At 43.0% G+C, this 13,614-nt stretch overlaps 1 long non-coding RNA gene across 1 annotated transcript in view; it reads right to left on the minus strand.

The window, feature by feature from the left end:
- Positions 1 to 1,051: 1,051 nt before the first annotated feature.
- LOC108786341 overlaps positions 1,052 to 13,614 on the minus strand; it is a 209,844-nt gene continuing 197,281 nt past the window's right edge. The window contains exon 3 of the long non-coding RNA XR_001941192.1: positions 1,052 to 1,137. This is a non-coding gene — a long non-coding RNA (uncharacterized LOC108786341). The remainder of the gene's footprint in view (positions 1,138 to 13,614) is intronic.

Raw genomic sequence — 13,614 nt, forward strand, 5'->3', positions numbered from 1 at the left:
CCATGTGTTACCTACTGATGTCCCTTGTACTCCATGCGTTATTTGTTGATGTCCCCTGTACTCCATGCATTATCTACTCACGACCCTTGTACTCCATGCATTCCATGCTCCTGACCTCTTTATTCCACGTGTTACCTACTCCTAACCCCTGCACTCTATGTTACATACTCCTGAGTCCTGCTCTCTGGTCCATATAGTGGTTAGTAGCGTATCCCCTGATTTCATTCTGATAATCTGGTAACCTTAATTTAATGATGTGTTAATAAATACTGAGGTGTCCTAATGTGTGTAATGTTAATCTGCCTGGAGATCAGCTTTAAGTGATAATGTTCTTGCCATCCCTCTGCCTTCCTACCATGATAAGCTGGAGCCTCCCCTCCTCTTGGAAATTAATTAACGTGTATAATTTACTCCATGGAGCAAAGCGGGCAGACCTCCTTTGACAAAAAAGAGTGAACTCTGTGCTGCAGGAGATACACAATTAATACTGGCTGACATTTTTATAGGATTTACACTCATTTATACCAGACAAGCTTTGAAGTGTAATTTTGTAAATACCGTAGGTGCCACAAATTATGGAATAACTCATTTAATCTGCATAAATGTGTCATATTGGGGAAAATTATATTTCCAGGGTAGTCCTAACCTTTGCAGAGACATACATGCTTAATCACATTACTGTTAATGGCAGATGCTCTGTGTAGAGCCCATAGATTAAATGTGGACATCAACATTTTATATTACGTTTTACAAATATAGATACCAAACAACATAATTTTTTATTCAAGTTTCCCAGTATAAGAAAATACAGTATAAAGGTATAGTATCATATAAAGCAGCCATCCTCATATAGTGGATGCTGATCCTCATGTCCACATCATTTTGCCATAATGTTGCTTGTGCAGCCTGTCACCAGCCGCTCAGCTAGTGTAGTAATACAATGTAAGTAGCAATCATTTTGAAACAAATGTAACAAAGTTCAGAACGTTTACAAGGAAATTCCAGAAACATAGCAGAAGAGAGAAGCAGTGTATAGCAACAACTCACCCTAGCTTTAATGAGGGGCGTTTTCCAGAATTGCAGAGACCATGGTCCGTGTTCTAATTGTTCACGTTGTTACTTGGTTGAAAACATCCCCTACAAAAAAAATGTGGGCAGTGTAAGTGATACAAATGAAACAGATACAAATTGTACCTAGAGACTAGAGGCAACACAAATAAAACCATTTATCCAACAATTGCACAATGCAACCTTTCCATTCACCAGAGATTGGTGACATCACTGAGAATGCAGTCTATCCATCAAATAGAGATTGGTGACATCACTGATAATGCAGCCTATCCATTCACTAGAGACTGATGACATCACTGAGAATGCAGTCTATCCATCCACTAGAGATTGGTGACATCACTGATAATGCAGCCTATCCATTCACTAGAGACTGATGACATCACTGATAATGCAGCCTATCCATTCACTAGAGACTTATGACATCACTGAGAATGCAGCCTATCCATTCACCAGAGATTGGTGACATCACTGAGAATGCAGTCTATCCATCAAATAGAGATTGGTGACATCACTGATAATGCAGCCTATCCATTCACTAGAGACTGATGACATCACTGAGAATGCAGCCTATCCATCCACTAGAGATTGGTGACATCACTGAGAATGCAGCCTATCCATCAACTAGAAACTGGTGACATCACTGAGAATACAGCCTATCGATTCACTAGAGACTGATGACATCACTGAGAATGCAGCCTATCCATCCACTAGAGACAGGTGGCATCACTGAGACTGCAGCCTATCTGTTCACTAAAGACCGGTGACATCACTGAGAATGTGGCTTATCCATTCACTAGAGACCAGTGACATCACTGAGAATGCAGCCTATCTATTCACTAGAGACTGGTGACATCAGTGAGAATGCAGCCTATCCATCAACTAGAAACTGGTGACATCACTGAGACTGCAGCCTATCCTTTCACTAAAGACCGGTGACATCACTGAGAATGTGGCTTATCTGTTCACTAGAGACTAGTGACATCACTGAGAATGCAACCTATCTATTCACTAGAGACTGGTGACATCACTGAGAATGCAGCCTATCCGTTCACTAGGGACCGGTGACATCACTGAGAATGTAGCCTATCCATTCACTAGAGACCGGTGACATCACTGAGAATGCAGCCTATCCATTCACTAGAGACCGGTGACATCGCTGAGAGTGCAGCCTATCCATTCACTAGAGATTGGTGACATCCATGAGAATGCAGCCTATCCGTTCGCTAGAGACCGGTGACATCACTGAGAATGCAGCCTATCCATTCACTAGAGACCGGTGACATCACTGAGAATGCAGTCATAGACTCCATGATGATCAAAACAAAACATGAACAAAACATGAACATCTGGCAGTTCAGAAAATTTTGAAGGATAAATGGAAGATACTGTATTATCTGTTTGTGCAACTAAATCTGATTAAGAATCACCTGTGAAAAGTGAATAATATAAATAATAATAATAATACTAATAATAAGTAGTAGTAGAAGAAGAAGATAATTAGCTAGTTGTCGGCTTCTTCTTCTACTCATTCAGCTGTGGTTAGAATCACTGAAGCTTAATTAGTCAGATAATATCTGAGATCACTGAGAGCAGATTATCTATGTATAGCCTGAAAACTAAGCTCCACCCGGCTCATGAAGTGATAGGAGCAAGTTATTAGTGTTCAAAGGTTCCCTGTTTTGGTAACCATGAACTAGAATGAACCATGGCACGTACAATGTCATATTCTTAACGGCCTTCTACAGTAAAAGGTGACTTGTCATGGTGACATTGGAGACAGTTCAGGAACACGTTTCATGTGACCTTTAGCAAATCATTTAATCTCCCAGTGACTTTAGTCAGGATTGTTCTCCGAGAAGGTGGAGCCACGTGCTCGAGTCACAGCTGAATGTTAAGTGCATTAAAAGTATTACTTGTTACAAAATGTCATTTAAAGCGAAAAATGCTTCCGGTACCTTTTTCAATGTCTTGGTAGTTAAACACAAAGGAAAGTATTTATAAATCTGATTTTTTTTTTGGTGAAATGTTTGCTGCTTCCTCACTGCTTTCTTTTTCAAAAGGATGGGAAATAAGTAATGTAATCAATAAACCATTATGTCAGCTTTCTGCTTCTCTTCATTAAACATGACACATGACGCTTGGTGAAGGGAGACATTTGTGAAATGCATTGGTGTGAATTGATATAGGAATGAGTCTGAAGCTGCCCATACACCTTGCGATCACCAGACAACACTTTTAGTCCGATGATGAAAATGTTGTACGATTTTCGTACAGCGGCCCCATCCTGCCCCGATTATCGCAAGGTTGGATCAGCAGTAATTAGAAGAAAGCACCTGGACGAATAGCGGTAATCGACCGCACAGATTTTCGTCTGCACATGTGCAGTGTAAATCGTACAAATTTTGACGTACGGAAACGCCACCAACCTTGCGAAAATCGTACGATCGTCCGAAGTTTTCCAACCTGCTGGATCAACCGTACAAATATCGGACGACAACGCAATTGCATACGAACATCGGCTGATATTCATAAGGTGTATGGGCACCTTTAGGATGTAATGGTCTTTAAATGGTTCATGGAGATTATGGAATTTCCTTCCAACTATGCTAGAGCTGTTCTTGTCCCCTCGATGGGCCTCATTATGTGAATTTAAAAAACTGAAAGGCACAGTAAACAAAGATCTTCTGCAGCATTCCCCCTTCTCTCATCATGTCCTGTAGCATTTCTCCATTCTCTGACAATCTTCTATAGCATGTCTACAGTCTCTGACCATACTTTTTAGCATGGCCCCAGTCTTTGACCATCTACAGTAGCATATTCTTAGTCCCTGATCATAGTTACATATAGTTACATAGTATTTGAGATTGAATAAAGACATAAGTACATCAAGTCCAACCTATTGCGTGTATGCATTTATGTTTGAGCAGGTGTGTGCGTGTGTGATTTTGCTCTTAGCAGTACCTGTACCACTGTATGTTATGGTCTCCAAGGAAATCGTCCAAGAGTTTCTTGAATGATTCCATCACTGAGAATTGTCCACAGTGTCTGATCATTTCCTGTGGCAGTGAGTTTCAGACCTTAACCGCTCTAACTGAGAAGAACCCCTTGCGCCCTGTGTGCTGAAATTTTTTCTCCACCAATTTTTGGTGGTGGCCTCTGGTCTTTGTTATGGGGTTAACCGTAAAGAGTTTGTCAATAATGTTCACCATTCACCATTGAACATTTTATACAAGAAAATCATGTCCCCCCTTAATCTCCTTACTTCCAAGGAGAACATATTTAATTTTAACAGCCTTGTTTCATAGCTGTGATCCTCCAACCCTTTAATGAGTTTGGTTGCCCTCTGATGGACTTTTTCCAGCTCAAGGACATATTTTCTGAGTACTGGTGACCAAAACTGGACCGCATACTCCAGATCATGTCTTGTGGCATGTTCCCAATCACTGACTACCTGCTGTAGCATGTCCCTACGTCTCTCATATCTTATAACATATCCTGAATGTCTGACCCTCTCTAATAGCATGTTTACAGTCTCTGACCATCTCCAGGAGCATATCCTCAGTCTCTTACTATGCTCTGTAGCAAGTATGCTGTCTTTGCCTACTATATGTAGCCCATTTGCAATCTCTGACTATCTCTTGTAGCATGTTCACAGTGTCTGATCATCTCCTGTAGCATATCCACGGTCTCTAGCCATCTCTTGGAGCATGTCCCTCGTCTTTATATGTAGCATTTCCACAATCCCTGACCATCTACCGTAGCATGTCAACAGTGTCTGATCGTCTTCTCTAGTTTATCCACAGTGTCGGATCATCTCCTATAGCATTTTTCCAGTCTCTGGCCATTTCCTGTATCATCTCCCCAGTCTTTATTTTTTTTTAAGATATTAAAAGTCTCTTACCATCTCCTTTAGCATGCTCACAGTGAATATAACATGCAGCTCATTTGTGATACCTGGGGCTGCACTTGATACCAATTTTATCTAATATGTTGGCCACCGGAATAGAGGAATAGATCCATATACTGTTGCATATGTTGCATACTGTTGTCCACAGTGTCTGATCATCTCCTGTAGCATATCCATGGTGTCTGATCATCTCCTGCAGCATATCCATGGTGTCTGATCATCTTCTCTAGCTTGTCCACAGTATCTGATCATCTCCTATTGCAAGTCTCCAGTCTCTGGCCATCACCTGTAACATGTCCTCTCTCTCTATTTTATGTAGAATATCCACAGTCTTTGACCATCTCCAGGAGCATGGCCACAGTGTCTGATGATCTTCTGTAGCTTGTCCACAGTGTCTGATAATCTCCTGTAGCTTGTCCATAGTGTCTGATCATCTCCTCAAGCTTGTCCACAGTGTCTGATCATCTCCTTAGCTTGTCCACAGTCTCTATTTATTGTAGACTATCCACAGTCTCTGACCATCTTCTTATGCATGCTCACAGTGAATATAACGTGCATCCCTTTGGCGATACCTGGGGCTAAACTCGAGCCTAACATTATCTAATAAGTTGACCACCGCCAACCTAAAGGAACAGACCCATATACAGTCATGGTAAAAAGTAAGTACACCCTATGGAAATGGTTGACTTTTTCATCATATTTGAATAGGCAAATTTCAAATCATAATTCAAACACTGCCTACAGATAAAGGCAATCTGCTTGAGCAAATTACAGATAAAATTGACATGGTGTATTCACTTCATGATCTACATGAACGAAGACGTAGATTTGTCACATGGAAAAAATAAGTACCCCCCTACATTTACTACCACTTCTGATCCATGCAATGAGCATTTGTCATTCCAGATTAGGTGTCAATGATAAGAACCTCCTTAGGGGGAGTATGAAGGTGGAACCTGATTGAATTAAACCTCAGATATCTAGAGTCTGGTGTTGCTTTTGCTATTGATGTGTTTTTATGCAAAATACCTAAAGGGGCAAAGGAGGCATTGGCCGCTTCTAAAGAGGAAATGTGTACTACAGTGCACCATCACATCATTTGATATTTTTGTTGAATAAATGATGGGAAAGACATGTTTTCTCTGTGTTTTTAGTCATGCATTTATCCGTAGGCATCCTTTAAATGAAGATATCATGTGTACTGCTCAAACATGTTGGAAAAGTCAAGAATTTCCACGGGTCACACTTACTTTTATCACACGACTGTATCCAATGGAGAGAGAAATAAATGTATTTCTGAAAATACGTCTATTATTCCTTTGTGAGCCAGTAACAGGAGTTCAGAAACTCACCATTACACAATAACAATCGCAGCATTCTCTCTATTCCTCCCCACTGCACAGGCAATAAAGACAGACGCGCCATCCGTTATGTTATTTAGTGTCAAGCACCTAGTGCAATGCTTCGTCAGGTTTGATGTGCTGTCTTAGTATCCTCATTTCCTGGCAGTGGTCACTGAGATACATACAAGGAATAAATCATTATTTGTAGAGGTGAAGGGTTAGAACCCTGGAAAAGTGGAAAATGGGATAAGATGCAAATGGGAATTAGCCCAACCTCCAAGGCAATGACATAAAAGCTGAGTTTAAAGCTGAACTCCGGCATTTCCTTCAGTCTTGCACAGTTGTACCGGCTCCTCTCCTGGACCGAAATGTCTTCCTCTGATTTCACTGCACACTGCAGAGCTTCTCACCATGTGCATTAGAAACTGCAGCAAATCAGATAGAGCCCACCTCATTTCCTGGCTGGGGGACATCCAACCAGCGGCGTCACAAGGGGGGTGCGGCCCGCACCTGGGTGCCAACATTGGAGGGGTGACACCAAAATGACTAACAGTCATTTTGGTGTCACCCCCTATGAAAAGTCGGGCAATTCGATCACAGACCGAGAGCCCAACAGTGTCAGGAGAGAGGAAGGGACCCGGCAGCATACCTCATCTCGTCGGATGAACACCATCTCCTCTCTCTACCAGCATCCATCACCAAGATGGCCGTCGGCAGACGTCAATAAAACGACTGTGCACATGCAAAGGCTCTTCTTCCGCTCTTGTCGCCCAGAAGAAGGGACCCTGCGTGGCCCGAAATGTTGGCTGCTTGACGCATGTGACGATTGAATAAAAAGTGCTTTACTTCTTGCACATATCATCGAGTGCTGGTAACTTCTATTATGGACGGCGTCATCACTCACACGCAGCAACGTCAACGTCTCCGCCACCCATCTTTGGGACGCCCCTGCATCCAAAATCATCTAACTATTTCCTCCCCAGCCTGAATGTCCCTGGACCACCAGAGACATTCAGAAATCTTATATTTGCATAGGAATTTCTGGGCTCTCAGTGGTTAAAGTAATGATGAAAGGGGATGGCAGCAATTATGAAGAGTGTAAGGAAGCAATAGGTATGCTGCCCTGGATGAATCTTCTAGCAGAGGCTTAACTACAGATCATTGGAGCTCCATAGCCAAACTTTTATGGGGCCCCCAGTGATCTCCCTTCTCTCATTGATTTTAAAGAAAAACTCCAGTCCTCCATTAAGGCATACATTATGTTTAAAAAGAACTCCAAGCAAATAAAAACATAACCCTCGCAGTGGGGCTACTCCCCCACTGCAAGGGCTAAGTGCTCATTTAATCTAGGGAGCTAAAATAATGAGATATACTCACCTGAACCATGATAACGGCTGGCTGCTTCTCCGCTCTGGTGATGCTATGTCCCTCGGTGTCCTCACATTCTATACACTGTATTGGACATGATGGCTCACGGACTCTCAGACTGCCGGAACGAAGGGGGAAAGAGGCTGCAGGGACTGGTCTAGCAGTCAGAATGTGTGGCGGCCTTGTTGCACTTCCAATGGCAGGGAAGGATGCTAGTAGTGACTGCGGATGGCGCCGCTTGTTGCATGAACCATTTGTAAGAATGTCACCGGCCGTCCAGAAGTCCTTTCAGTATAACCAAGTAATCATTTATTAAAAATCATGTCAAATGAAGACGAGCGCTTGGCCCCTGCATGGCCCCGAAAGCGGTCGTCTTCATTTGACATGGTTCTTAATAAATGGACACATGGTTATCCTGAAAGGACTTCTGGAGTGCTGGTGACACTCTTACAAATGGTCTAGCTGTCAGGTGGGACAGATAATCGGGTGAGTATATATTTGTTATTTTAGACCTTAGGCCACAATGAGCACTTAACCCTTACAGTGCGGGAGTAGCCCCACTGCCAGGGTTATGTGTTATTCTTACCTGAGTTCTTCTTTAACATGAAGTATACCCCAGTGGGGCCCCCTTCCACCCCCAGGCCCCAAAGCACTTGAATACGCTGATATGGCTATTGCTACACCACTGTATCTCATATTGAATAACATCTTGGAATGGCAGCACGTGTACCAGTATGTGTTTGCTGAACACACCGACACTTCAGTCATTTGAAGGTGAGGTGACATGGTGCCGTAAGAGTGTGCTGGATAGGGGAGGGGTGATTACATAAGAGGAGTGTCAGGAGGAGGCAGAAATAGGGTAGTACATGAATTCAGAATAGAGCATCATCAGCAGTAAATGTAGATAGAGACAGATTGAGGACAGACTCATGTTGCAGTACGCAGTGAATTACCCGCACCTTTTCTCCTCTGCAAACATCACTTTGAGATGTCATCATATGTATTTGCTTTTGATATGAATTCATATACATTTTAATGCAGAACTTCAGCCAAAAATAACTAGGTAAAAATAATTAGCTGGTTAAAAGATAAAAAAAAAAAACAAGCATTTGCTTCAATGTCCACCAAGATCCACTATAGTACCTTTTTCTGACGCAAGATGTCCAGTATAATTCCACCCACTGCCTCTAAACCCTAATCATCCTGGACCTTTCCACAGTCTGTGAATGGACAGTGAAAGGAGAAGCAGCACAGTGATGAGCCCATCTCTCTGTCCCCCTGCTCTCTTCTCCTATATCAGCATGCTTCTTGATAGCGCATGAACTGGCTGGCTCCTTGCTCTGCTTCTCCCTCCTCCAGTCTGAGCTTTACAGTATAGGGACTGCAAGACGCTGTTACCAGATCAAATTCAAGTACACTGCTTGAATAAAAAAAATAATGATATTTTAAGGATATATTGATGATTTACATGATTTGCATAATTTATAACTGCCTATAGTTCAGGTTTTGCTAATACACAAAGGTATCATGTAGAGCAGGGACGTGCGGTCAGGGGAGGCAGGTGAGGCAGAGCCTCACTTAGTATTATGCAGGAAAAGGCTTCAAGTCTGAAGCTGACATCTTTTTCTCCATTCAGATTGGCTTATTACAGGTTACACAGCAGGGAAATCCTCCCCGCTGTGTAACCGGTCATGGACGGAGCGCTGCCTGTTAATTACAGGCAGCGCTGCATCTGGCTTTTGACAGGTACTTAGGTTACACAGCATTGGGCTTCCTCACTGCTTGTGTAACCTAATATGGTGAGGCAAGAGCTGTCACAGCCTCTACTCTGTGTTAGAGGCGTGAGCTCTGTGGATAGCTTGCGCCATTGGTCCAAGCCATCCAATAAAAAAAAAACAGTGAGGATATCGATGATTCACCAGTGACTCACCAGTGACTCACCAGTGACTCACCAGTGAGGAGCAAGTGAGGGACAAGGAGGCTCCTCCCTGCCTCCTTCCTTCCTCCTCCCCACACAGCTTGGTTACCGAGATGGGGGCGGGGAATCAGCTGGATGGGGCGGAGCTTAAGCGGGCTGGGGGATGCCTCACCCAGCACAGAAGGCATGGCACGTCACTGATGTAGAGATGTCAGGGTCCCTTCATCAGGCTTAGCATTGACCTGCAGCACCGTCTGCAGTCACTGTGAGTCCCCCCAGTATTACAAGGGGGTAAGGTTTGCAATAAGGAAATTTATTAATTATTCACACATGTAGTTTCATCTCATCCTTAAAAGGATACCCAAGTGGTTTTAGTATAAATACCAACAAAGAAAAAAAGGGGGAGGGGCAGCGCTCTCGTGGAGGTATGGGGCAAGTTGAGTTTGGTCAATGTGGAGTGCTGCTCTAAAAACAGGAGGAGGAACCTCTGAACGTGGTAATGGAGCATAATGGAGCGCAAAACCAATTGTATAAATAATATTGAGACAAGCTGTCTCTGTGAGAATATAAAAGTTGAACACAAAGGTGGAAAACTTACTTGTAATGCCCGGGGTCCGGGTGCGGGGCGGCCGCGGTGGAGGATCTGGTGATGCGAGGAGTGGTGTGTGATGCTGAGAGTTTTTTTGGGGGAGGGACGTGGCAGATGTGGTTTGGGTGAGAAGTGAGGGCAAAGTTGGACAACGTGAGACTGGGAATCAGAGTGGAACACTAGGTGATTCGGAAAAAAAGGGCTGTGTGTGCAGGGCGGCTGGTGACACGGCTAAGAAGGTGATTCAGGCACTTCTCAACGGGCTGTGTGTGATGTGTGTGCCTCTGGTCTTTGTGGCAGTAGTTTTAGAAGGGTTAGTAGAAATACCTCCTTTTATCATGTCTTATACCAGGAGGAAAGCAACCTTTGCTGAACCTACCAACCCCAAAATGCCTCTGCCTCTGGGAGTCATGTCTGTGGCTGTTAGAGTCTTGAAGAGCCTCACGGGACTTGTAGTTCCACAACAGCTGGTGTGCTGAGGTTGCCCGCCCATGTCTTATGCAATAACAATTACATTTAAATGATTTTATTTCTGATGTTTTTCTCCCTCACACCAGCTGTGTTTTCTTGCTTTTTACCGGCCGTATCTACTATTTTTATCGAATGTACCTTACCTCCTACCTATTAATATGAATACTTTGTGTATTGGTGTGCACATTTTTGTAAGTATTGATATGTACAATATATATATTTAAGTATTTAATACAATGTTTTAATCTTATTATTAACTCTATAAGATGTAATGCCTCATTCAGGTACCATTTTAGGATCTGGTAACATTTTATTTTGAACTAAATATACTTTAAGACTGGAAGTATATGGCATGATACAGGCCATGATCCTAAAGTGTATTAAAACCAAATATCAGAAATGTAATAATGCATCTTACCAGTCATTGGATGTGATGGTTGCATCAGTTTTTACATTTTAGGCTTTTATTACTTTATTTTGACCTTGCAATCCTGCCAGTTAAACACTATCTGTCCTAGGGTGACAACGCTCCATCACTGTATCGAGTCTATGGAGGAGCAGCATTGTCATACTAGGCCACCCTTTTTCAACCAATGTGCCATGGCACCCTGATGTGCCTTCTGCTTTCTCAGGGGTGCCATTAAATGTTCACAAAAAGTCATGCCTCTGATGTGAAGAAGGCTCTTGATGTTTAAGAGGGGGACTCTGATGTGAAGAGAGAGCTTTTGATGTAAATGGGTGAATCCTGTTTTTTGTGTGTGTATTTGCTTGGGGGTCCCCATCCATACTACATACGTATCTCATGTAACCCCTTCACCCTAAGTGGAGTGGCTCTTTAAATTTTGTGTTATCAGGTCATCCCTAAGTGTTCTGCTATTGTCTGCACCTACCTGTAGTGGGGTGTGACCTTGCCACAAAGTGGGGCAGCCAATGGGAGAACATTGGGGGTGTTTACTGTATGTCTCGTCAGTCAATCACAAGGGTGTTAATGGCAAATGCATGCTGGGGAAGTGCATAAATACTAAGGCATTGACATGTGCTCAGGGCAGGCCATCCCTGGGCCCCATCCTGGGGGTAGGGTGTACCCAGTTGGAGAAGCTAACTTGGCCTGAAGTCTGCAGGAGGCCAGATGTGGACCCAGGTGGGGGTCAGGAATTGACTGGGATGGAGGACCAGAGGCGCCCTTTGTCTGCTGGAGGTGCCAGAAAGGCCAGAATGGCATGGACCTCACTAGTCTGGTGTCTCTCCCAGGGAAGATCTCAAGAATATCCTCTATCCAGCTATGGTTCTATTACACAGTGTTATCTTCTGATCAGTTAAAGTATTCCTGCACTGTGGAAGCTGGAAGAGATTGGTGAGTCTGGAGTTTTACCCATGGATGTATGTAGCCCTATACCCTCTCTCCCAGTTTTGGTTGTTCCACAATAAAGCATTGAAAAAGTCCTTAAAGTGACTGGCACCCAATCGACTGTTCACATTGCGCAACCTGGATGAGGATCCATCCCTTAGAGTGAAATGTCAGCCCTCCCTGCCTCTAGGGCTGACCACTTGCCTTTGGGGGTCAGATGGGCACTACACTTGTATAAGGGTTTGGTATAGATTTTGGAGGGATCACATGCCATTTTTTACATTCACAATTTTTACATTTTAGACTGTGGTGCCTCGAGAATTTGCATACTTTTAAAGGGTACCATGACTGGAAAAAAAGAAATGCTGCCTTGGGCTATTCACCTCATCTGTACTACAAAAACACCTCCCCTTCCTGTGTTCTGTTGTTCACAGAAGAGAACTGGCAAGGCTGATAGCATTTCTGAGATTTAAATTCAGTGTTCAGGAAGTGGCAAAGAGACTGGATTTCTGGCAACAGGTCCCAAATTAGAAAGAACCCACCCACACCCAAGATGAGACATCCAGAAATACAAAAGAAGGAGCAGCCTGATAAGTGTAGCAGAGTAAAATAGCCATGGGTGTCCAAAATGTATGGCTGTCTCATCTGTGTTATTATTTATGACTTCATTTACATGTGGGCATTGATACGTTTAAGTGTGAGTGTATGCTTTCTATTTTGGGAGTGTTGTGTCTTTGGTATTTAATCACATATATATTTTTATATATATACCGTATTTTTCGCTCCATAAGACGCACTTTTTCCCCCCAAAAGGAGGGGGAAAAAGTGCCTGCGAACAGCTTTAAATACCAAACCAAATCCACGAGGGTGGATGATATCCGTTCATTGCACCAACACTTAGCAGTTTTTGTGGATCATTTTCTACAGCTGCTGGTTTCTGTAATGCTATCTTTTCTTTGTGACTCTACCATGGTGATTCACTCTCTTAATGACATTGGGTTGATTCCACCTAATACAATTCCCACCACGTTAAATGTGACAAGCCTCTACACCATTATTCTGTATGACAAAGGCTTTCAAGCCTTACGTCAAGCCTTGGAGAATTCCTCCCTCAACAGACCCCCTGTTACTTTTTTTGATTGATGTCGAGAAAGTTATTCTCACCTTAAACTACTTTCAGTTTGGAAACAGATACTTTCTGTAAATTGTGTAGCCTGCGGTTGGTTGCAGCTTGGCGCTTCAGTTTCCCTATGCATACAGGCTCACCATTGAAAACACCATCATGTTGTTGCATTCTGTAGCACCATGAATAGACTGGCACCACGAATATCCCCTACAGCATTCATTCATCCAGGACTTTATTAACCTAACATGTACAGTGAACAACTATTGAGTAATATATATATATATATACTGAATATATACATATATTTGCAAGGTAGATGCATTCAGCTCAGTGAATTCAAACGTGGTACTGCTTGAATTCCACCTCTGCAATAAGTCCATCCGTGAAATGTCATTGCTACTAAATATTCCGCGGTCACCTTTTAGTGGTATTATAACAAAGTGGAAGCAACTGGGAACAACAGCAACTTAGCC

The sequence above is a fragment of the Nanorana parkeri genome, unplaced genomic scaffold, assembly GCF_000935625.1.
Source record: "Nanorana parkeri isolate BGI_ZX_2015 unplaced genomic scaffold, ASM93562v1 scaffold204, whole genome shotgun sequence".
NCBI lineage: Eukaryota > Metazoa > Chordata > Amphibia > Anura > Dicroglossidae > Nanorana > Nanorana parkeri.